The 26,753-nt window shown below is 22.4% G+C and overlaps 1 long non-coding RNA gene across 1 annotated transcript; it reads right to left on the bottom strand.

Annotated features, from left to right (window-relative positions):
* Nucleotides 1-16: 16 nt before the first annotated feature.
* On the bottom strand, nt 17-26,753 carry LOC129611415 (uncharacterized). The gene is made up of 3 exons (XR_008697160.1): nt 26,572-26,753; nt 11,605-12,043; nt 17-152 (listed from the first exon to the last, which is right to left on the bottom strand). It is a non-coding gene; the product is annotated as an uncharacterized LOC129611415 (long non-coding RNA).

The raw sequence follows: 26,753 nt of genomic DNA, 5'->3' as shown, positions 1-26,753 counted from the left end.
CTTCGCACATTTCTTTTATTTTCCAAAATCAAGCTTAAATTTCTCCATTCTTAAAAATTGATCATATTCTGAATTCTTTAAACGTTTTCTACTCTTTTCTCTTTACTCTCCTTTTTCCTTAACATTATTTTCAAAATTTCATGTTACAATGTCTGAAAAAAAAACAAATACAAATTTATTATATAAAAAAATTAAATACAAAATTAAATCAATATAATTCAGCTTATTGGGTAATGAAAAATAAAAGAAATATTAATGATATGAACAAAATTTGTTTATTGGGATTGGCTTATCGAATCAAAGTCACCGCATTTATAAATATGTGTGCGTAAATTATTTATTGTTATTATTTTCTTTATTTTTCAACTGAAATTGAATTTTGAACTTTTATAATCGTTGTTATTGTTTCGTTAAACAAAAATCGAAAATATACAAAATGTATGGAGAAGTAGTAAACAACCAAAGCAAATTTTATTTCAAAAAATTCCAATTTCATTTTATATTCATACACACCATACAACAATGTCTACATACAGCATGTTATTGTACAGGCCCATACAACAAGATTATATTCAAGATATTTGACTCAAGATAAGTATGTATGAAAATCATTTTTTCACTTTATCAAATAAGACTTGCAACAAACAAACATAAGCATTTATATTGTGTTTTAAGTCATTAAATACGGGTTCGTTCCAACAAAAATATATTACAAAATTAAAGAAATTTAAAAGAAGGAAAAAATTATAATATGACATGAAAGTTGTATTTAATTTATGAACATATACATACATCTGTATATTTACATATAATTCATATACGACGTATGCATAAATGTAGAATATAAATTTTTTTGTTGCTATTGTGGTTACCAGTCGATTCAATTTGTTTTACTGCCTCTGTCTGTTTTCATTTTACAACAATAATATAATTTTGTATAGTATTATACAAGTTTTAAAAAAAAATCATGTGTACATATATTTTTTTCCACTTTTATAGCTTCGTATTTACTTGCTTAATAACACTCGATACAATATACAACATTATCATGTTGTATGTTCGTTTGCTATTACGCTGTAGGCTCTTTGTATGCTGTTTCACTTCAAATTCCACATTAAAAATTATAAAAGCGTATAAAGTCTCTCAAAAAAAAATTAAATTTTATAAAACACAAAAAATAAAGAAAAATAGGCGGATTGAAATGTTGTTTTGTGTTATACACGGTTAGCTTAATTCAACTCTGTGGAATAAAAAATTTTTATGCTTGTACCCATGAATATACATACATACATATGTATCTACAAACAGACACACCATATTAAACATGTATAATATGAAATAAAAACGCAATTCAATTTCAAACGAAATTCTGAAATGTGTTTGGAATTAATTTTGCTTGGCAGGCATTATTAACAGAAAATTTTTTTTTTTTATATTTTATCGGAATATACGACCGTTTATACATGTTTTAATCTCCAAGCAAATGTAATATACAATTATATATACAAAGTAACCAGCATTATGCATGTGTAGAAAAATTATATTAAAAAATGAAAAATTCAACTTCTTTTGAAGTTTACAATTTTTATACCTACGGTTCTTTATATCGTTTCGTTTTCTTTCTGAAGAGAGATAATAATAATATTATATAAAAGGAAAAAGTTAATAACAAACAGTTGCCGTTCCCCAAGACATTAAAAATATATCGTCGTCAACCGCTTAATTTTTGACATTTTGTTTATTTTTTTATTTATTTTTAAATTTCTTGATGCATGCACATTTTTCGTCTTCCTGTTTTATTTTTCATCAATAAAGTATTCTCAAGTTTCAAAAATTGCCCATGAGATAGAGCTTAAATCGCATCGCAATATGTTTACGAAATTTTAATTTAATTTTAGTAGGAATTTTGTTTTTTTTTTTCCTGCTTTTGATTTAGCTTTCATTTTAATGTTATATAAGCGTAATATAGGTATGGAAAAAATTTTCTGTTGCTAATTTCGAATCGAATATGTGCGCTTCCGTTTGATTAATCAAAATTAAATTATGTATGAAAAAAAACCTACACTCAACATTCATTGTCATTACTACGTACAATAGCAGCTTTTTTTGTCATAATCATTGTTTTGTAGCGTTAATTTCGTTTGTAGGTAGATTAGTTATGTGGGTACATATATAAGTACCAACTACATCTACCACATTTTATGTCAAAAATAAATTTAATAAAATATTAAAGATTTGTTGTTTTATTACTGAAGCTGCAATATACTAATTGTAAAAGCCAGTTGTTTTTTTACGAAAAAATTGCATTTAATGCATTTTTTCTTAATTTTTTAAACTTATTGCAATTAGTTGCGGTTCATTTCTTAAATTTTGTAATTTTTTAAAGCGACTTTTAAGAAAATAAAAGACTTTTCTGTTGAAATTTAGAAATGAGTATTTTTTTTTAAGAGAAAAAATGTGCAATGAAAAGGAGAATTCAATTTATTTGAAAATTTTATTTTTCTTTTTGTACCGTTGTATTTTATCTTCAAGAATGTCATGATAATAAGGAAGTGGTAAAAGAGAAAAATGTATTGCACTTGAAACAGCAATATGTTGTTTACCGTTTTAATACTGTGGTTGAACATACCTTTTTTTTTGTTACGTAGGCTAATTCTAAAGTTGTCTTTTTATTTTAAAGATATGAAGAAAATGTGGTAAATGATTATAGTTCACAATAGTGGAAAGGATATTGAGTAGGTGGTCTTTACTTATTATGATTAATATAAATTTAAATTTTCCCGCTCGCTAAATTAATTTCTGCGTTACTATAAATAATTTATTAAGATATAAAAATTTGAACTTTGAAATTTAGAGTATTGGAAATCAAAATAAATCTTTTAGATGGTATAACACTAAGATAAAGATTAACTGAATTTAAATGGAGGCGAAAAAGGAAGTTTTTTTTACCCCAGGTATTGATGGAATTCTAAAATGAATAATTTACTTTTTTGAAACAGAAAAACAACGTGACCGTAAGACAAATAATTCACTATGAACAAAATTGTTATATTCGAATTATTTTCTCAAAAAATGCATGATGTTATTTTAAAAATTGAGATTTCACATTGAGATTAACTATTATTCAGTTGTCAAATTGGGAAAGCCTATATTATTTTTTCACTTGCATTTATTAAATGGGGTGAGAAAACTTATTTTTTCACCAATTTGCCACATATAGCAAACGTTACAATCGATTTATTAAATTATTAATATTGGAAGTATTATTTTAAGAACCGCCTTTGATAATCGGCTTTCTATACCGTATAATTTTCTATACCTTTTATATACTGTTCAATTGGTATATGTATGTACTTCCATACTTTAAAAAGTGTAATTTATCTCCTTTAAAGCAAACAAATTATAATTAATTAAATTAAAGCATTGGAACATAAATACCAGTTAATAAAATGACGATAAATAATTATAAAAATAAATTTTAATAAATTTACTCACAATTTTGAATATATACTGGGAATTAGTTGACACAATATTTTTATAGTAAGACAAAGTAAGACCTGACGAATGTAAGTGCCAGGGACTTAAACCGATTTATAAAGGACTTGGGCTGGTTCACGTAAGGGTGGGGATATGGAAATCCAGCGGCATCGCAACGGGCCAAAGTGGCCTAAGTGTATCCTCCTAACCTAACTAAATATTAAAAACTATAACATTATTAAAATAATTTATCTTAGACTATTTAATATTATTAATATGGTGATTTTACAAAATTAAAAAGAAAGTTAACTACTACATACAGTATAAAAATTTTTATATTACTAAAAAGTCATGAACTTTCTTCTATTTTATGGAATGATAAATGTGAAATATAGAAATTGTGCAATGTTTAGATTGTAGAATGTTATTTTTAAACATTAATCTGTTATACATATACATACATATAATGTCATGTATAGGTGAATGATAAAAAAAATAAAGAATGAAATTTTAGATTACGGTATCCGTCAAATAAACAAAATATCAACATTATTCATAGTAAGGTATAAGAAGAGACACTATATAGAGCAAAATTTTTTGTAAATAACACAAAATCAATTTGAACTTTTCACTCATTTTTTTTTTTTTAATTTTTATTATTGTTTATTATTGTTTGTTACACTAAATGTGTACACATGGGTGAATCTATAAATATTATTAACCCAAGTATATTTATATAAGTATGTAAATATATATTTATGCGCTTTGTAGTAAAATTAATCTCTCATTCTCTCATACTCTCTGGGGGAGACACATGGAAATTCCATCAATGAAATTTCCTCTAGTAGATTTTTTATTTTCTTGAAATTTTTTTTTTGTTTTCCTTTTATTTTAATGTTATCATCATCACCATACACCAAAGTCATACTAAACAAAAACAAAACAAAACCACATGAGTTATCGAAATTGAGATTCTGATAAGAGAACCAAAAAAAGTTTTTTTTTTCTTTTTGCAGATTTCTGTTATTTGCACACCTTTATTTTTTTAATTTTTCTGCAAAATTTATAAAAAAATAAAAAAAGACAGAAAAAAATTTGTTTATTTTTTGTATTCCTTTACTTCTTATATAGTTGAATGCTCTACATACCGCATTTTTGTGTCGTAGACGTGCAATACTAAAGATATATTTTTTTTTTTTGTTATTTTTATTTTTTTTTTGATAATTTAAAGAGTATTATATGATAAAACGAATTTAATGTTCTGGTTTTTATTTTTTTTTAAATTATTATTGAATTGGCTACAAAAAAAAAATATATCACACACAAGTACCAACCCAATTCATTTAATGTTATAGTAAAAATGAGTGTAAATACAATGGGTTTATAAACGATGAGATTATTAAGTATTTTATTATATAAACGTATATGTACATATATCATATGTAAATATAAATATGATAGAAAGGAATCACCTATAATATAAAATATTTTATAAATAAAAGAAAATATAGTAAAAAAACAAAAACCGAAAGAGCTGAAAAAAAAATAATGTCTAGCGAATGTCTAGTCAAATCAATAAATAGGTAGGTATACGTAATATTATGATGTGAGAGGGAAATTTACTATTAATATATATTATGTACATATAAACACATAATATATACATATATGTATGTAAATTTATCACATATTATTATATGCAAGGTGTTTGTTGGCTTTTTTTATTTTGTTTTCTGTTTTTTTTTTTTATTATTATTATTCATTTGAAATTTAAGAGAATTAAAATTTTAATGAAATCAATTACAATTTCATGTTAATGTTTGTATATAATACGATGGTAAATATACGAGTATATTATATTGATATTTTGAGATTTGAGTACAAGACAAGAAAATATTAATATATGTTCTCTATACTCTCTTATTATCTCACAATACGGTATGTGTATTATTGATTATTATGATATTAAAATATTCATTATTATTAATAACTACAAATATGTATATGTACAATAAATACTTGAAATAAATTATTATACTTTTATATTTATAAATTCATTGACCGCGATATACTATATAAATAAATAAACTATCTATGACTAGGTTATTTATGTATATTGTAAAATAATTAGTTGAATTCATATATCAATTGCTGTTACTGAAAATCGGATGAAATACATTAGTAGCGGGAAAAGTGGAAAAAACAATAAATATTATTAAACTAATATATGTACGTATGTAGATGATTCTAAAAATTCTAAATAAAATCAATTCGGTGATTCAAGAATAATAACCCAGGCAACATTTAGTTTTGCAATAAAGGCATACAATATTTAGTTTTGCAATTAAGGGCATGCAATTTTAGTTTTACAGCTGTTTAATTGCTTACTTGTATTTCATAGGTTTACATTCAAGCGTACACACATGCAATCAAATAGTTTGTAATTTTTTACAAACTGTTTACAACTTTTATTTAACGCAATCGATTGGAATTGACGCAATAATTTGGTAACAAGCGGCAATATTGCAAAACTAAAAATTCCTGTTTGCCTGACCCCTAATGCTATATTGTAAAATTGTTGCGCGCACAACTATGCTACATTTCAAATTGTGACAATTTGTTTCAATAATAACTTATGGAATAAAAATAAGATATCAAACAGTTGCAAAACTAAAAATCTCATGTCTATCGAAGACCTTATCAATCTGATTTTTTCAAAATGCCAAATTAAATGTTATACATTATAAAAAAATTTCTTTTCACTACAAAATAATTATTTATCACATACATAATTATGACAATACAAATTCAATTCATACAAACTTTTTAAAAATCTTTAATAATTTTCAATAATTGGAAGAACAAAAAATTGAGGAAAAGAACTGTGCAATCTCCATTAAAACTTTAATAATTTTCAAATGCAAATAAGTTTTTCATTTGTTGATATTATTAAAAAGCTAAGGGCAATATATTTTAATACGAATAAAATCATTAAATATTGTTGTTTCCAAACAATTGTAATATTAATCATCTTAATAGCAAAATTTACTTTATTTCTATATAGATAAGTAACAATTGCATTATAAATATATGTTATTAAAAATTACACTTGTAGAACTTCAATTTCAATGCATATGGTGTATATCTCACATTAAAATTTTAAATATACCCTTAATATAAATTTTCATTTGAAATAAAATTTCCCTTTTCAGAAAAAATTAAAAATTTTAAATGACATTTTTAACATTATTCTCACACGAATTCAATATAGTGAAGTTCTATTAGAGATGATATATAATTGTATATATTAAAATTGCATATCACATAGTATAAAGAATATAATTTTTTGCATGAAAAAAATATATACACCAAGTGCACACTAATATCAATGACGTAGTATAGTGACGATTCTTAAAATTTATTTGTATTCTTCTTTAAAAAATACGATATAATCAGGTTCATAAAATCCATCCAATCAATTTTATAAATATAATATAGAAAATACGACTTTTCTAAATGCAATATTCAATATTGTTATAAAGAATATATCACATTTTATTTACATTTATATGTATAGACAAATCCCTTTTTGAATTGTAATTCATTTATAATACCATAAAAAAAATCCCCAGTTTTACAACCTAGTCTACGCTCTAAAAAAAATTATGTGTAGGCAGGGATTATTTTTAAAAACGTATTCGAACGATATCGTATTTTTCTATTTCTTTTTTTTCATTAAAATACACAAATACATTATGTATGTATGTACATTGTTTGTATATGGAATATAATACTCTTCTAAAAATATAGACTTTTGACGGAGTTCTAAACAAAAATTCCTTTTAAAAATATTTATGTATAAAATTTATTTTTAAAATTATATACACTCATTTTGCTTTTAGTCCTTTTTTATATGAAGCAATATAATATAGCATATGCATGATAGATTTCTAAATTTAATCTTTAATGAATAACATGAAATGAAATGAAAGAAATTCTTTATACCTTTGTGAATACATCTGCAATAAATAAATGACGGATACGAAAAAAGAAAAAAAATCCTGTTTTATTTCTCATTTTTCCATTTTGATATAATGTACGTGTCAATCCTATATCCTTATTAAGGATATTTTAAAAAAAAAATGGTTATTTTTATAATAAGGGTGCAATTTCAAAGAAAAAAAGAAACGATGACGACACACTCACTGTCGTCTCTAAGAAATGAATTATAAAAATAAAATTTCGAAAAATAATTTTTTCGTTTTGTAAAAATTATTTATTTTTTTATTCCTAACAAATACCATTTTGCCGTTGTTATTTACGCACGAATTTTGTATATTATGTAGTCCTTAACAATAAGCGGATACATGTATATTATAATAGGTAAATAAATGGTATGTGCGTGCAGACATACATACATACATATCTTTAAATATCAAAAATATTTCCTACATTTTTGCTTTTTGCAATTAAGACAGCAGGGATTTACAAGAGAATTTAAATTTTTTTTTTGTATTTCGATTCCTTTTTTCTTCCTTTTTAGGTACAATAAATAGTAAATAAAAGTTATTAAAAATTTCGATAGCACATGATGAAACAGGAAAAAATTTAGTTAAAAGCAATATGCTTGCAAAAAAAAAAATTCAAAAAGAAAAATTTATTATTGCTGATTTTTGTTTTTAAAACACTTCGTTACAACTTCAAATATCCTTGGAAACTTGTACATATTTACAGAGTCTTACAGATTCTTTAGTTAATAAGATTTCCGTTAAAAAAATCCTTATACATATTCTGTTAAGTTTCTTTGAGTGAGAATATGAAAATTAAGTTGGAAGAACACGTGATATTGAAAATAAAGGTAATCATATTTACATTAAAAACGTATAAAAGATGATTGTATGTTGAACATTTAAAAGAGTGTTAAAAGAATTAAGTAAGGGTTTGATCTAAATCTCATAAGATATATTTGTATTGTTATTGAAATATTCGTTGAGTTTAATAAATGATGAATACACAATTCTGCTTATGAATTATAAATATTGAATACGGAAATTTTGAAATCGCAAATACTATAACTTAAAAATGATTTTGAAAATTATCAAATATTATTTGATTTTGGGAACGTTGAACATATAAGAGTCTGTGGAAATTCTTAATTGATAAAAGATATAGGGTTCTATTTTTTTGGAACTCTTAAATTCTTAATACGATTTGATTGGTTTTAAATTAATAAAACTGTCTACTAAATTGAATATTAACTTGAAATTTTAAGAAACCCAATTAGGCCGGCAAAAAATCATAACTAATTAAATCCACATGAATTAATATTTCTATTCGATCATAATCCTCTCTATTTTTGAAATCGAAAATGCGTATAGTAAGACTAAGAAAATTTCTATTTTGATTGATTGTAATATCTATCATATATTTCTAGGAAACCTTATTATGACTTTCACACAGACCCTCTTCGTTTTAAGTTAAGAAAGACGTTTTCAATCTACGAAAAAAAGTAAATATAAAAGAATTGTATAAAATTAAATTTAATTCTAGAAATATTTTTGTAATTTCAAAATTTAATTCTATTTCCCTAAAATAATTTATGTACTCTTGTTTATTTCAGATCACAAGAAAGAGCTTGTGCTATTCATAATTATTTACATAAATATGAAAAATATTTTTTTTACAAAATAAAAACACGTCACATATATCCGCTCGAATTTTACATAAATATTCATTCGAATCTATAATAAGCACCTATATGAAGAGAATTTATTATAAAAAAAAAAAATTTTTTAAAAAGGAAACCGGATAAATAAAAATATTATTTTCTTAACTCTTATTACATAAAACTTGTAATACCAGTATTATAAAATAAATTTGAAGTATATAGGTAGTAGAATGTTTTATAAGAATGAAATTATAAAAGATTATCCTCAAATAAATTCATTATATTGAATTATATAACATGTCTAGAAGTATGTGTATGTAGTATGTATGGCACATGTTTTGAAAATTTAAATTTGTAAACAATAATATACAATATAATATAGCTTTCAAATCATCTCAACAATAAAATTTCACTTTCAAAGAGTTAATAATGCCAAAATATATTAAAAATAAACAAAATTATATATTTATACTATTATCGTAAATAAAGAGTAAAGCACATGTGCTTTAATATGCCGCAATATATAATCTTATAATTTTCTTGTCTAGTATATAGCCTTCTTTTATAATACATATTATATACATTATGATAAAACATGATTCAGTTATTAACAATTTATTTTTATTATTTTTATTTTTGACAATTCATTTTAAATAATCATCTCTTTATAAAAATGAAATTCATTTTCATATTATTCTCTAAATACATGCACGGGGACCACGACTCTATTACTATTATTATTTTTATTTTACGTACATATTTAATATAATACTCATTTTGTTTATTTTCTCCAATTTATTATATATATATGTACATATATATATGTTTGTATATTGTATGTATGTACATTTTTAAAAATAAATTTGCAATAAGCTGAATAAATTTTTTTTTTAATTTTTCATTTTACTTTTCTTATTATTTAAAATTTTAATGACTTATCATAAAAGGTTTAGTCATTGTAAAGAAGTAAAGCGAGCTAAAACACTATTTTTATATTTTATTCAGTTTTATGGCAAGTTTTTTTTTGGTTCATAGAATGACTAACACAACACACATTAATGATTCTATATACATAATAAATTTCAATGAAAATTATTATCATAATTTACAAAACAAAAAAATAACACGAAATTTAATGTTAAGTGTCATGACAACTTAAAAAGTAAAGATTTAAAAAGCAAAAGCAAAAAATAAAAAAAAAGAGCTTTTTACAATTTATTATTAAATTTATTTCTGAATAAAAACCCATACATACATACAAGCATACAAATAATTATATTTATTTTCAGCGATATAAAAATCTTGTGGTTTTAAAATAGAAAAAACAGAAGGTTTTTTTTTGGTTAATTAATTGAAACAAGTTACACAACAATAATTTAGTATGCAAGTATTTTTTAAAATTATAGACATACAAGTTAGACATACATGTAACATGTAACAAATAGTATGAATTAAATTGTACGTATAGTAATTTGTTTGAAATGCACATTTAATTCCAAAAGTTAATCTAAATATTATATAAGAGAGCTATTAATTATAAATAAATGAAGAATATAGTGTACATGAGTGTCTCTATGTATATATATAACAGTAATTAAAAAGAAATTGCATTCTATTGAATTGCGCTTATAGAATAAAGCTTTTTATATTGTATGATCGATCATATAGCTGAACTTAAATAATATCATACTCATAAATTTCGTATGAAATGGAATTCAACATTCATTATTCTTAATTAAATTTCTATTATTGATATATTTTATATGTATGTACCTACAGTAACTAATTATATTTACTGGCCATTGTAAACAGCGATGATACAATATTTTGATTTTCTTTAAAGTAATAACGGAAAACACATGTGCATCGTTAACTTATGATGTAACGAATATTATGTAATGTAGAAAATTACAAAATAATTTTATAAAAATATATTATTGAATGGAATATTGATAAACAATATATAGATTGTATATACATATATTTGTTACAAATACATATGCATATAATACCCGCATTTTATTTTATTTTTTTGAATTTCAATTAACAATAGAATGAAAGCTGAAAATAATTTCAATTTCATCTGTGAGAGTAACACATTGATTATAATATAATTTTAGTAAATAATTTTGTTTCTCATGAAATTTTAAAAATTCATTTTTTTAAATTCAAAGAGCATATTCAATATTTTTCTACAAGACAAATTTTAGAATGTATAGAGAAGAAAAATAGAGAAATTTAATTTTAACCGAGTTTCGTGAAGTTCATTTATATACAGTTGCGTATACAATATACATATACCGTAGAAATTTTCGACATATAATAAGCTAAATTGTGTATATTAATATCAGGATATAACAATTTTGAAGTCGAGAATTTTAATTAATGGTAATATTAGTATATCTAATATGAGACTATGATTAGCATTGTATAGTTGGCAAAATTAAAATTACTAATACCTTGGCTTACAAAAGTGCTATAGATTACTCCTTATTGACCTCTTTGACTCGAGCTAAATAAAATTGCCATACATAAGGACGTTATTCAGTTATGTTGCCTCATATTTTTGGTGAGATTACGTCTGATTCTTGAATTTCATCATAATTCTTGTTAAATTCATTAAGGATCGGTTAATTGAATATTTATAAAATAGATCCATTATTCCATTAATATTGACATTTCTTGTGACACTTTAGTTAAAATAGAATTTAGAAACTAATTTAAGTACAGGTACATCGCATCTACTTTGTCCAATATTGAGCTGAATTCTGAAGAAAAACACATTCACTACCGCTTTGCATTTCCTTGGAGTAATGGGATCTGTTACAGTTTGTTGCTCATAATTTCTTCAGCCGTATCTTTAAGTTGATAGTTCTGGTAAACAAGCATTTTCAAGACCTGTAATTTACAGAAAATATTAATTGTTTTAATTAATACGTTAAATCGAAAAAAATATTTAAAAAATTTGAAATTCAATTTTGCTGAATAGCATAAACCAACCTAATAACAAAATTAAAATTTAAAAATGAGTTATGAAATTAACAATAATTTTAATTAACAATCCTGCACGTCGTTATTGCTTTACAATACTTCATAATTTCAAAATACATACAAAAATTAATTTTTAAAGTAGGTACATACTTGATTTAAAATTCATATTCAATACACTTAAAATAATTTGAAAAAGTGAAAAATTGTTGAAATTCCAAATTTATTTATGTCTGTACATGGATTATGAAGGCATTTACCTTACAAACAAAGAGTTTTAAACTTAAAAAAGATTATTACTGCACAACAATACAAAATATAATGTCATAATGCAGATCCATTTCATAGCACCTAAAATTTACTATACGTAAGCAATCTAATATATCAATCACAAAAATTTAACCCTTTCAACAAAAATTTTTATACTTATTCATTATCCTTACGGTATCACCTTTTTTTTTTGTGTTATCAAAAGGGAAATGCTCAAAGAAAACAAAAAAAAGAGAGAAATAAGTTATTTCAAAAATGTAATAATAAAAAAAGAAAAATATCATGCATTTCATGCCATCTATGTACAAAATCAAAAAATTACAGCGCAACTTCAACAACAACTTGTTGGATGTTTTCTTTTTTTTTTTGATTTCCTTATTTTTCTGTTTATTTTTATAAATTTGACTTTTTGAAATTCCCATTCCCCTACTGAAAGAAAAAAAATTTACTTTTTCCTCACATATTTAACGTATAAAGCACGTTGTTTTCAATTTTTGTCTTTTTTTTTACATTATCATATTCCATTGAATAAAAGTTATATTAAATGCTTACAAAGAAATGAAAAACAAAAAAACACAACACAAATTTGGTGGTAACATACCCAAATCTAAAAAAAAAACAACAAAAACAGAAACTAAAAGAGAGAACTGCGAATTTACAACAATTCAACTTCAACTTTTTCAATATTCAACCATATCGTACCTACCTACATAATAATAATATGTTTGACCTTGCAACAAGTAACAAAATATACATGCACTTATACATAACAGTATTATACATAACGTATATTTATATACGTTCATATACTTATAATAAAGAAAATGAAAGCACACACAAAATTTTATATTTTAATGTCAATGACGTCACTTATAAATAGCAAAATAAAACAAACCTCCTATAAGTATGTAGAATTACACAGAAATACAATTTTTCTTGTTTCTGCTTTTTATTTTGTTTTTTTTTCATATTTTACTCTTATCAAAGGATGATTACAACAATCAAGCAACAAGGCAAGCGAACACAAAAAATAATATACTAGTAGAGTCATCTATTTAAAAGATAAAAAGATAATAAAAAGTTCAAAATAAAATTTAGAAGTATAAAAGCAAAAAAAATTAACAATCACCATTCACAATAATCAAAAAATTTATACTTTTATACTCATATACAATTTAAGAAGTGATAATGGTACAATAAATTGTTTACATATAGATAAGTTAGGTAAGGTACGCGGATTTCATTGCATACACTTATTAAAATATGAAAGCAGGTGAAGCAAAATAAAATATACTTGAACAGATTGGTGATTATTTTTTAATTTTAATGATTTCAAAGAATTTAATTTTTTATTTATTTTGTTTTAAATATTCTGTACGCATAACTATACAGAATGAATAAAATTCAAGAAAATTATATTTTTACGATATAACATTTATTAGTAAAGGTGAAGGCCTAAATACGAACAAATTTGAAAGAAACTTAAATTTTAATATATAAAAATAAAAATTAAAAATATTTTGTAATAATGGACTTAAGTACCATTAAAATATTTTTAAATTCAAGCAAAGGTCTACTATTTTAGTAAATATTAGAAAAATGTTAAATAAAATCATAAAATATCGAAATATTAATCAAGAAACTTTTGAATTATTTAAGTATAAGAGTACGGGTTAAATCTTATAGCTTATATAGTTAAATCTCTTCAATTAAGAGATAAAGCTATGATTTTATTTGATAAGTAATAATAATAAATAAAAAATTTGCTTTATTTAACAAGAGGCATAATCATTTACACGACACACTATTAGAAAATGTGTAAAATAATATGAAATTTAAAATATTTTTACTAAATCATATTATTTTTATTTACTATTTTAAAATTTATAAATATTCGTTTAACGTATGTATTATTAGTAATATCCTAGTTAATCTTCATATTTTTTATTTTGTAACTATTTATACAGTTGCAAGATATAAGTAGTCTTGTTCAAAATATGATTTATTTTTTAATTAATGTTGCATGAGTCATTATTCTTAGTCATTATAACGTTCAAATGTAAAATAAAGGTATATTATGTATAGAATTTTCAAAAACTATCAATTGGCATCAGTAAACTGTTTTCGGAAATCAATAAAATCGGATGCTTTTTTAAATAATTTACTATTTTATTGCCTTAAATTCATACTCTAAAAATTACACAAAAACCTAAATGCTTGCTAGTAAAACTAATTGTTTTGTTAAAGTAAATTTTATTGTTTACACTTTTGTTAAAAAGTATTTAATTTTCTTTTACATAATTACTCATTTTCATACAACATACTCTAATAAAATGCAATATGCTCTAAATGTGACAAGTGTCTATTTTATACGAAGATATTCTTAATATGAAAAAATTGTCTATTCCCTCCTAATTAACAAAATTCTATTCACAGTAGACATTGATGATTATTGCTCATATTACTTTGTAAAAATTTTTAATTCAAAAGAGTAAAGCTAATAATTTAATAAACTATTTTACGTTTCGTTTTATCATTTAAAATTTACTCAGTCAATAATTAATTTGAAAATCTTAAAACTTTTTATTTTCTTCTGCCTTTAATTTTTTTGTAAAATTTATGAATGAAAAATAAACTCAATTAATTTGACTATACGAGTATATATGTATATAATTAATAGTCTAAAGGAAAAATTAGAATTGTATAATAATAATTAGAATGAAAATAATTTGTAAACAAAAACAAAACTATATTTTTATAAATGCTTACATATATATATATATATATGTACGTATATATGCATGTATAATATTATAAATGTACACAAGTGAATATAAAAATGCCGCATATATTTATAGATAAGAAGAAAAACGTCAAAATAATATTGTAAGTAAAATTACGATATGATAACGTAAATAATAATAATAACAATAACGAAAATAATAAAAAACAAAATTATTTTATAAAAGAATCACGAAATCACCTGCTTTTTTTTATAATGAACACTCATTTTAATCTAATTGGTTTAACAGGTTGGTGGTTAGATTAAAAGAGAAAAACTTTTTTTTTTTTGAGAATTTAAGCGATTTATTTTCCCGTTTTTATATCGTTTTTTGTTGTGTTAAAATTTCTTTTCTTTTTTTTTTTAATTTTTCTTTTCCTTGTTTATTTATTTATTTCTATAATATTATTTTGTCGGAAAAATTTCAATAATATGGAAAAAGAAATATGGTTTTTTTTTTGTTTTTGTTATTATATTACGGTTTATGATAAAAGAGAGGAAATCAGAAAATATACTTAATATATGCATATACGTACATACATATATAATATATTTATACAAAATAACCATCAAAGTGTGGTGAATATAAAAAATTTTGTAACCACAAAGCTTTATTTGATTTCATTTCTTTCCTTGTTTTTCGTGTTTTTTATTTATTTATTTATACATCCTTCCTTAATACTTAACATGATTTTTGTTTTCCCTTTTTTGTGAAAATCAAAAGGATACATATGTACATACAACAAAAAGAAAAATTGAATTTTTTAATGTGGTTTGATTTTTTTTTTTAATATTTATTTTTATTTCTTGGTTATTTTTTTATTTATTTTTTTATGTAACATTCAACAGGATAGTTTGAAAACAGAATAAGCAAATAACAAGAATTTATATAGAAAATCTCACGTGTATTCAAATAAAATAAAATGTAGATTATTATAAGAATTTAAGAAAGTTAAAGTAAACTATTATAATGATATCAGAACTAAGTTGAGTATTAAAAAAAATAAATTTAATTGTTAATGAATAATGAATTACTATTAATTTATATAATCTAATACAGTAATTAGCAAAATCGAACTGAGGGCAATAATGAAATTTAAAAAAATCCCAAATTTACACTGTTTACAGCTAAATTATAATAAAAAAAATGAAATGAGCAATTTAAAATACAATTAAGAAATTGAGTTTTATTAAATGTAATTTCTTTGAAGAATTCGTAGAAATAATATCACATTTTTGCTGATTCTCTTGCGAGAAACACCTAAACAAATCAAAATTCAACAAAAAAAACAACTAGAAATGCTTAACCTCAAAAATCTTTTCACATTTTGCATAATTTTTCAAAATGTTGATTGTATCAATTATGATTATACTCTACTGTTTTTGTTTGGGACAACCAAAAGGTACCTACTGTATTCAATAAATTATTAAATGATAATATCAATTTAAATAGCAATTCATTTAAATTGTACAGACCTTATTGTTTTTTTTAATATTGTACCTATACGAAAAAATTATATCTAAACTATTTATATTTTCGTTTATAATCCTCCTCTTATTAAATCCTACATAACATTTTATATTTCAATTTTCGTCGTGTAAAATTTTCATTTTCAAAAACATAAAAATATTGTAAAACGAATTCTTTCGTATTTAATTGCTCATTTTAATTTAATTTTTTTTTTCTTAAAATTAAATTACAAACATAAAATAATCTTTAGTGTGGGTCTACGTTAGTTAGCAAATATTAAATGTATTTCTAGTTGGCACTAATTCTTTGCAAATTGCAATATATTAAAAAACATGTAGAAATTCTTTTAATTAGAAATCTTTACTCAAACATTATAATACATACATTCATAAATAAATTTTAATTATAATATATACCAAGTAATATTCTTTTTAAACTGATATTGTATACGTGCTATTTTTCAAAATAATTTCATTTAATATATTTTATATACCTATTAATTTTAAAAATATATATTTTTGCAGCAATTAATAGCTAGATTTTCTAAAATTAAAATACACATATATTTTAAAATTTGAAAAAAAAACCAAACCACAAAATGAAAGTTAAATTTAATTATCACATTAGTACTAAAGAAAAAACACGTTCTTCATTAAATATTACTATATACTTAATATTATTTATGTTTCCTAATTGAAAGATTTTTGTTAGTGCCGACGGAAAAATGTTATACAGATTTCGAATGGTTACAAAATATTAAAAAGTTTGATTTATGAGAATAAATTTACAAATATGTATATATTTATTTTTTTATAAATTTGTCATTAATTAGCCTTAAAGTATAATTTAAGAACTTGTAAATGGAATAAATAATCTAGGTCCCAATCAGTATTATGAATAATGGAATGAATTTAAAGTAAAACCCTCATGCCGAAAATTATTTTGGTTTTAATTTATGCTCATTATTAAATTCTGTAATAGAGTTTTGAGTGTGCATTCAACCTAAAAGTATTATAATCATTATTATATATAGTAATGAAATCAAATATTTATGAACTAATCTAAAATAGTATTTAATAAAATCTAAATTAATTGCAATCTTTCTCAAAATATATTTTAATATTATACGAAATATTAATAAAAATCCAAAGAAAATTAGAAATTTATATAAAAAATGTAAAGTTTTCAACAGTTACTTAGTCAAAAGTAATCTCTAATGTACCTTAACTTTATAGGTATAATAATTATCCGTTAAATTTCATCTTTGCCTTTAGGTATAAAAATTTATTACCTCAATATAATAATGTGGTATCATAAAACAAAAATACTTTTTTTAATATCTACTACATTTTCACAAACATACATACCACACGAAAATTTTCCATTAAAAAAAATTTCGATTATTAACAAATGATTTTCTATTATAAAAATTTTCCATAAACATATTATGCTTTGGGTACATAAGTACTTGAATATTTCTCCTTTAATTCGTATTCAACCTCACTTTATTTTGCGCCTAAAAGTCATTAAAAATTCATCAAAAACATTTTTTAATGCAATATACCACAAAATCTGTATTTTATTTAAATCGATGGTAATTATAAACAAAAATAAAAATTAAATAAAAAAAAAGAGCAGAAAAAAGTAAAATGAAAACAAAATTAAAAATAATTTCGATGACTCCATCTATATTCAGCCAACTAAAATAATATTTAATTTTTATTAAAAATAAAGAGGCACAGCTAAATATTTTAAAGAATGGCAAACTATATAAAAGATTAAGAAAACAATAAAAAGAAATAATATAGCAAAAAATAAAATTAAAACAGAACTGCAAACCGTAAAAAATTTAAAAAAGTCTTAAAAGAAAAATTTGGGGAAAATTTTTTTTTGTTTTTGCTAAAAATCTTAATGGTAAACAATTTTAAACATAATTTCGTAAAAAAATCATTAAAATTATCTAAAAATAATTAGGCAATTCTCTCTACAGTCTACATTTTAAAAAAAATAATGATTTTTTTTCTGTAACTATACAAAAAAAAAAACTTCGAAACAATGTGAAACTAAAAACAAACAAAAGTCTTAAATAATACGAACGTCAGTGTTTCACTTTGTTTCATATTATATATTCATTTAAAATAACACGCAAGTATAATATTAGAGCTAAATTATACATAAAATATAATGGTAAATTTAAAATACAAATACATTAACAAAAAAATTTCTAAAATATTATAGGTATATATAAAATTTTCATTGTAGTAGTAATAATTTTCTATGTATTTGTACTTAATCTATAATTTACCCTAAATGATTTCTTAGTTTATTTTTCAGATTTCTACGAGTACATAACACAACTCTCTACTATAAAATAAATATTGTTCTACTGCACATTATGTATAATAAATTTTTTAATATTATATAGTACTATTTAGTATAATAGTCCTCTATATACTCTTGACTCTCTTGCCTTCATGAAATGACGATAACCATAAAAAATAAAGCAAAAGAAAACTATAATTTTTTATACATACTTAAATTTTATTGTATGTATATACATACACATGTATGTACATTGTTGGTTGCTTAGTTGGTTAAAATATACATACATACGTATATTGATTGCTTTGCTGATATACCAACCATTATAATTTTGTTGTTATATTGAAAATATTAAGGCTCTAAGCGATAAAAATAGTAGAGAGAGGCAAGTAGGTACCTATACATAATATAATAATAATAATATTATGAAAAATTAATTTCATAAAAACAAAATTTTCAAGTATTAAAAAAAGAGGTTCATTCGTTCGTTTCGTTTTTACTTTATAGTACTTATAGAAAATATTTTTTTATTACACTTATTATAAGTAGTAAGGTATGCAATGTTTTTCAGAAGGTGATTATTTTTTTTTGCTTTTAAATATGAGAAAAGGTTGATTTTAATATTAATACAAGTAAGTACATATATTATTTTATAACTGAAATTTTTATGTTCACTTAGGTATGGTATAGACTGGAGGGGAATAAATATGAAGAATTATGCACAATAAAATTGTTTAGCCTATTATTTTTAAGTTTCGTAGTAAGATGATATATTTTAACAAATTTACGATATTGTATATCGTATAAATGAACGTATATTTTTTTTATTATTATTTTTTGTAATTTATTCTATTATGTACACTGAATTAATTTAATTTTGTTCAGATTTGTGTTCTTTGTTTAAATTGAGAATTTTTCCCTTTTTATATTTTCTTCGTTTTAATATAAATTCGTTATAGAATTGATTTATTCATTATTTACGGTATAATAATATATTATAGAAAATAATGTTAAATCTTTATTATATAAAATAATAAAGTAATATTAAGTATTATTAGTAGCATTATTTGTGGGTAATTTTTCGTAAAATTTAATTTTTGGATTTGGTATGAAATTTTTTAGTATATACATATATTTCCAAATAATGAACTTTTTTTTCATATCGTAAATTAAACTAGTTTTTCGATAAATTTTTTATCAAATTTTTGATATTTATTTCACGATTTTCGAATCGTGATAATTTAATATGTTTTTGCTTCAAATACACGTTAATCGTGAGGCAAAAATTTAGTAGAAACAAGTATATGACGTAAATTTACGATTTTGCGCATTTAAGGGCTATATTAAAGTTTAGTTTTGTACTTGATATAAATTCAATTTTATACTTGATACATATTTATTTCAATAATTAGTAATTTTAGCAATACGAAATTTTATAATTAAATTCTTGAACCTATGAAAAATTTATATAAATCTCTAAACTCATTTTCTAAGTCGAGAATCACATGATTGTTTCATAATAACCCTAGCTTGAAGAGTCATACAATTTAAAAATTACTTATAAATAATTATATGAAATTATTATACCGTAAATTTTTCCTTTCATATAACAGAAAAACTACATTTTTACAACATATTTTTAAAAACATGCCTGTTCAATAAACAAAACCTGTTCTCATTTTATATCAACATTCAATACATACTTTGAATTTTAAATTGAAAATTTGAATTGAAAACTTTTCAAAAGTGTACATATATTATGTGTTCATGCTTAATAATTTTTTTTTTTTACTCAGAATTACTTTAAAATATGAAGTTAATTTACTTGTTCACTTAAAACTACATGTACAAAATAGCAACATTTTTATTACTTGGAAAAATCTATTCTTTATTACATATTTTTCTATAATTATTTATTCATTTTCAACCAGTTCAGTTCAAATTTCAATTTTTTTCTATGAACATATGCATGCGAACACATATGCAATGCACATTGTATACTTATAATTTGATATATTCAACTTATACCTAAAGTATTCGTATATTTGAATTTTTGTTTTTGTATATTTAATTGATCGTGAGCTTTTTATCGTTATTTTTCTTGAAAATTTTTACGATTTTAGAAATAAAATTTGATGTGATAGCCTTCTAACTTTTATTAAGAAATATAATATTAAGTATACGATTCATGTATTCAACATTACGGTTTAAAATGGTAAATAATATACATTGTAAGTAGGTAGGTAGGTAGATAGCTAGATACATACATATTTAAACTTTTGCATATTTTTAATGTTTCATTTCTATGCTTCATATATTTAATGTACAGTTGTATGTATGTATGTAAATACATGAGAGTGATATACTCAACATATTGGATGAATTTTTGAAAACAAATAACCGTATTGATGCATTTTTGAATTTTGTCTGTTATACGAGTAAAGATTGAGAAGTATAGAAACAGATATAAAAGTTTTGAATTTTAAAAGTATGATTGAAAAAAATTGTTTTTTTTTTTTTTTTGTCCCAATATAATAAAAATTTAAATTGACAGTTCAATTTTAACTTTTATGCTTAATGACATTAATCAATTTTTTATTACAAAAAAAAAATTAGGGGAAAATGGTGCGCATATAAACCAAAAATATTTGATTAAAAAAAAGAATTAAAAGTGTAAACTAAGGGAAATATTTCAGTCAAAGAAAAATTTAACGGTACATAATAAAAATTTATAATACAACTCAAAATTTCACACAGTTATAGCAAAAAAATTAAATTTTGGTCAAAAGTTTTTTTTACCGAAAAATTTTGAATTCAATGAGTCATTGATTGTGATCGCTATAAGGCACTTAGAAACTGCATGTTAACCATAAATTTCTTTCTAATCAATGTTATTAATTTTAAACAAAAAAACTATAGAATTAAGGACCGATTGTCCGATTAGGGCAAAAATAGCGTTGATTAAGTTTGATTTAATTCATATATTGAGTCAATTCATATATTGTCAAAGCATATCAATCATAAATGCCAAAAATTGAGTAAGAAATCTGACAGATCGTTTACAAATTAACTTTTTCATAAATTTTTTTATAAACAGAAAAAGAAGCAACATTAACCTTACTGCCTCGTTACACCATATACATGTTTATGGCATAGTAAGCCTAACGTTACTTTGTTACGTTACGCAATCACTGTATTCGTATACAAAAATCATAATTTAAACATTTTGCCTTTAAAAATTAAATGTGAGCAAATACTAAAAAGAATTGTAATTATAATCTTTTAAAATCAACTTTAATCAAAATTTTACTTCTCATTTTTGAAAAGTAATACTTTAGTGTAACCATGTTAATATTATAATTTTTATTTTCAATTTCCCCCTTATTTTTTTCGCACTTATTCATTTGATCTTCATTTGCATAGTGCACAATCCCATATTTTTATTTGAATGAAATACAAAAAGTCTTTCGTTTGTTTTTTTAATCTTGTTCTTCAAGAAAATTATAAAATTTTTAAACTCTTCCATATTTTTATGCTATATATCGTATATAGATTTGAGTAAGTATCTGCATATACATGTGTGAAAACATGTACAGTATACAATTTATACTTTACTATACTTTTTTGTAAAAAATTACAAAAATCGTTTGAGAATTCAAAATCAACCAAACCCAAAAAAGGGGATAACATACTGTATAGTATAATAATATGAACACTCTTCAATAAAAATTGGATATCTTTTGAATCTTTAAGATAAGCAACAATGAAAAAACAAGAGAAAGAAAAAAAATTTTTGTATATATACAATGAGAAGAAACTTTTTCGTTTGAGGTTTTTTTCCATACTGTATTTTTCCATATTATACTTATGCTGACTGGTTCAAAATAAAAACCAAATAGCAAAAGAAGTATAAAGAATTTTTTTTTTGAAAAATCACAAAAACAAACAAAACCCATTTTTATATTTTTCCCTCTTTTCTAAGCAGTTTTGGGATATGCTATTATTTTTCTAATTTTTTCCTTTTCTGTTTTTTTTTTACATTAGAAAAATCGACTTTATCGTATAAAAATCGTACATAAATGTATGTATAAATGTATACTTTAAAATTGGGTTTGATGACTTTGAAGTCGACCGAATCATGAATTCACCATACCAAAATAAAAAAAAAAAATAAAGAGTACATAAGAAAATCCAATAAAAATAACAAAAATAAAAAAAGTTCTATCCAAGTAAAGTAAAATCCGTTTTACTGCTTGCCTTCAAACACACAAGTAAAACACAAAATTAAAGAAATAAAATAAAATTCCAAGTTTTTCTTTCTTATTTTACTCAATTTATTTAAAAAAAAAAAGAGAAAAAATGAAGAAAGAAAAGATGTGAAAATTTTTGTTAACATACACACAATCATTCACAAATCCACAATAAATCGAATGTATTTAAGTATGTACATACTTGGTACGTACACATTTACGGTATTAGAAATTTTGTTTTTGTTTTGAGCTCACTGAACTAAGGAATTCAAATAAAATTTTCTCTATAATATTGAAATATTATAAAACAAAAATTAATATGTATATTTTCTAACAAAGATTAAAGTACCCAACTATGTATATATAGGTAGTATGAATAAAAAAGATGCCACAAGAAATTTTTTTTCGTTGTTGCTTTATTTCCCAAATAAGATTCAACAACAACGATAAAGAGTATGTAGCAACTTTATAAATGAACAAAGTTATATTTTATAATAACAAAATATAATATAAAAAATCAGAAACAAGAAAATCTCTAAAGGGAAAACTCTTAATATTCAAAATCATTAGCATAGCACATACAACAATTTAGTTGTACGCAGTTCAAATTTTTTTTGTTTTTGTTTTAATCTTTAAGAGTTTTAAGAGTCAGAGAAAAAAAATGTATTTTTTCCCATTTAGTTACTACTTTAATGTCACATGAAAGTATGTATATATACATATGTATACACATCATTTTTTTACATAAATATAAAATATTTTTCGTATGTATGTATATTTTTTGTTCATAGAAAATGCATGCTTACTGTTTTTAATGGTACATAATTCCAAGAGAAGACATAATACTCGTAGAAGGTAAAGGTACCCTATAGCTAGTAGATGAAAAATGTTAAAATGAAAACATGAGAGTTTTTTTTCCGTTTTCTATATTCGTATAAAATTTCATAGCAAACAGAGAAAATATACATAAACGAACGAATACCTTCTTCTTCTACCTACTACCATATTAAAATAAACAATGATAAAGTCAAAATATAAGAGACAATGTATTAGGGTATACGAAAAACGATATATGGAAAAAATTTGAAGTGGAGAAAAAGTTGAAAAAGTTATAAAACAGGAAAGTCAGTAAAACACAAAAAAAAATAAAAAGGTTATACGAAGTATACATATTTGGTTGCCTTTTCTACTTTACTATACTCATCGTATTTTTTTTTTATCATTTTGTAAGAGTTTTCACATTATTTACACACTGAATTCCAAATCATCGTACCCTACGAACGAAACATTAACAATATATTCAATATATGCTTGAAAAATATTTTCATAGCCCGCATCATATTATGCAGATCAATGGGTAATAATATTCATTTTTAAAGAAGCAAAATTTAATGTAGCGAACACAAGAAAATAATGATATAAAACATAAGTACGAATAAGAAACATACAGCCTACCTAAATATTTTTGACAGATTCATGAGAAGAAATTTTTTTTTAGGAAATGTTGTATGTTACTTTTACTGGTATTATTTTTGTATATTGTTAGAATTATTGTAAATGTGTATTATGTATTAAATCTTATCGTGCACTTTGATAAATTGAAAATTTTTTTTGGTTTTCATTTCTATCATTCCATATACAGAAAGTATGTGTGTTTATCAAATGAAAACAGAAAATTTATGATTGATATATGAAAACATAAATGTCAAATTTTATTAATGGACATAATAAGTTTCAAATGTCAAGTTTCAATGACATTTGATTATTTATCAAATAAATTATATAGATATTTGCGAAGAATGAACAAAATAAATGATTAAAAAATTATATATTAATAAAAAAATCAAATTTTTATTAACTAAAGGCTCAAAAACTAGAAACTACCTTATTTAATTTCAGAACTCGAAAAAGATAAATTTTTTTTAAGTAACTGTAGAGCTCATGAAAAGACCCAACTTTCCTAATTAATATAAAATATACTCTTTAATAAATTACAAATTCTAAACATTAATCACACATTATTCCAATTAAGATTAACTTTTATATTTTATAACATATAACATTACCTCATCTTTAAATCAAAAGTACCGTTATGTACCATTAAATACAAATATAAAGTAAAATGTTTCATCATATTGCGCAGGAGCTCGTTCTGAAAACCTTATTTCTTTTATATTGTATTTTTCACAATCTGGAAACTGAATGTTATATATGTACATACATATAATAAAGTAAAATATAGATCTTATCACTTGATTGTAAATTAATATCTTATATTTTGTAAATTTAGATTTACGACCTAGAAGTCGATAATATTTCCCTTATTTATTTTTTAATATAACAATATTTTGTTGAATATTTACGGGCAATCATAGGAATTTTTATTTTATTTTTATTTTATTTCATAATACTTGGACATTTGAATTAATTTTTGACTTTTGAAACCTATGCCTAACAAGTAATTGTTAGGTTTTAGACGCTAACAAAATAATACACTACTCTGTAGCCTATTAAGTAAGGTATTAATTATATAAATATTTGAATAATTCAACTGTTATAATAAATTGCATAGTAACTATAGAAAAATACATACAGTTTGCAATAATTTTCAAATTATATCTAGAACCGTAGGTTAAATTAAATGTTAATAATTCATTTCTACATTACCGAATAAGGAATTTTGTATTTAAATTCAAAAAAAAAATTTAACATTATAAACTACAATACGTTCTACAATACTATTTTAAATTAAATTCTCATTAGTACAAAAAAAAAATTATACAATAAAGCAGAAAACTGGCACTCGCATATCAAATTATAATCAAACATTCTCAAACTTTCCATGACAGAAAAAAGAAAGAGATAAAATTATATTAAAATTGAATTAGCTAAAAAGAGACAATAATATTCGAAAAAGTTTTATATTTAAAATTGACGTATACTTTGGGAATATTTAATATACCAGTATACAAAAAATATGTATATAAAAGTATTATGCAGGTATATACAATTTTGTACATATTATATGTAAAGTAAAATAAACACTTGAATTTTATTTACATCATATAATAATATACTGTATATACAGTACGTATACATAATTTAATGTAGATAGGTATATATAAAAATAATGCAGAGAATACACAAAAAGTTGAAAATAATGTCGGATTATAATATGAAATTGTACTGTTTTTTTCCATGACACAAACTCAAAAACAGAAAAACGACAAGAAAAATACAAATAAAATTTTTTTTTTTTTTTCGAAAAAAGAGGGTATAAATAAAAAAAAATTTTTGTGTATACGAAGTATACAAAAAATATTGAAAATTATTTTTCTCTTACATTCAGCACAATTTATTTTCTTTTTTCATTTTGAACTAAACTGAACTGAATTGAAATGAACTCCTTTTAAACGACACAACTGAATATACTATACAAAGAAAAACGCTATGACTTTTAAAAAATATATAATTGAAGAAAACTAAATAACAAAATATAGAAAAAAAAATAAAAGAGGACTGTGT

Source organism: Condylostylus longicornis, unplaced genomic scaffold, assembly GCF_029603195.1.
Source record: "Condylostylus longicornis isolate FDR11 unplaced genomic scaffold, ASM2960319v2 ptg000049l, whole genome shotgun sequence".
NCBI lineage: Eukaryota > Metazoa > Arthropoda > Insecta > Diptera > Dolichopodidae > Condylostylus > Condylostylus longicornis.
Note: the sequence above shows the minus strand (reverse complement) of the source record. Positions and strands in the feature narration are given on the sequence as shown.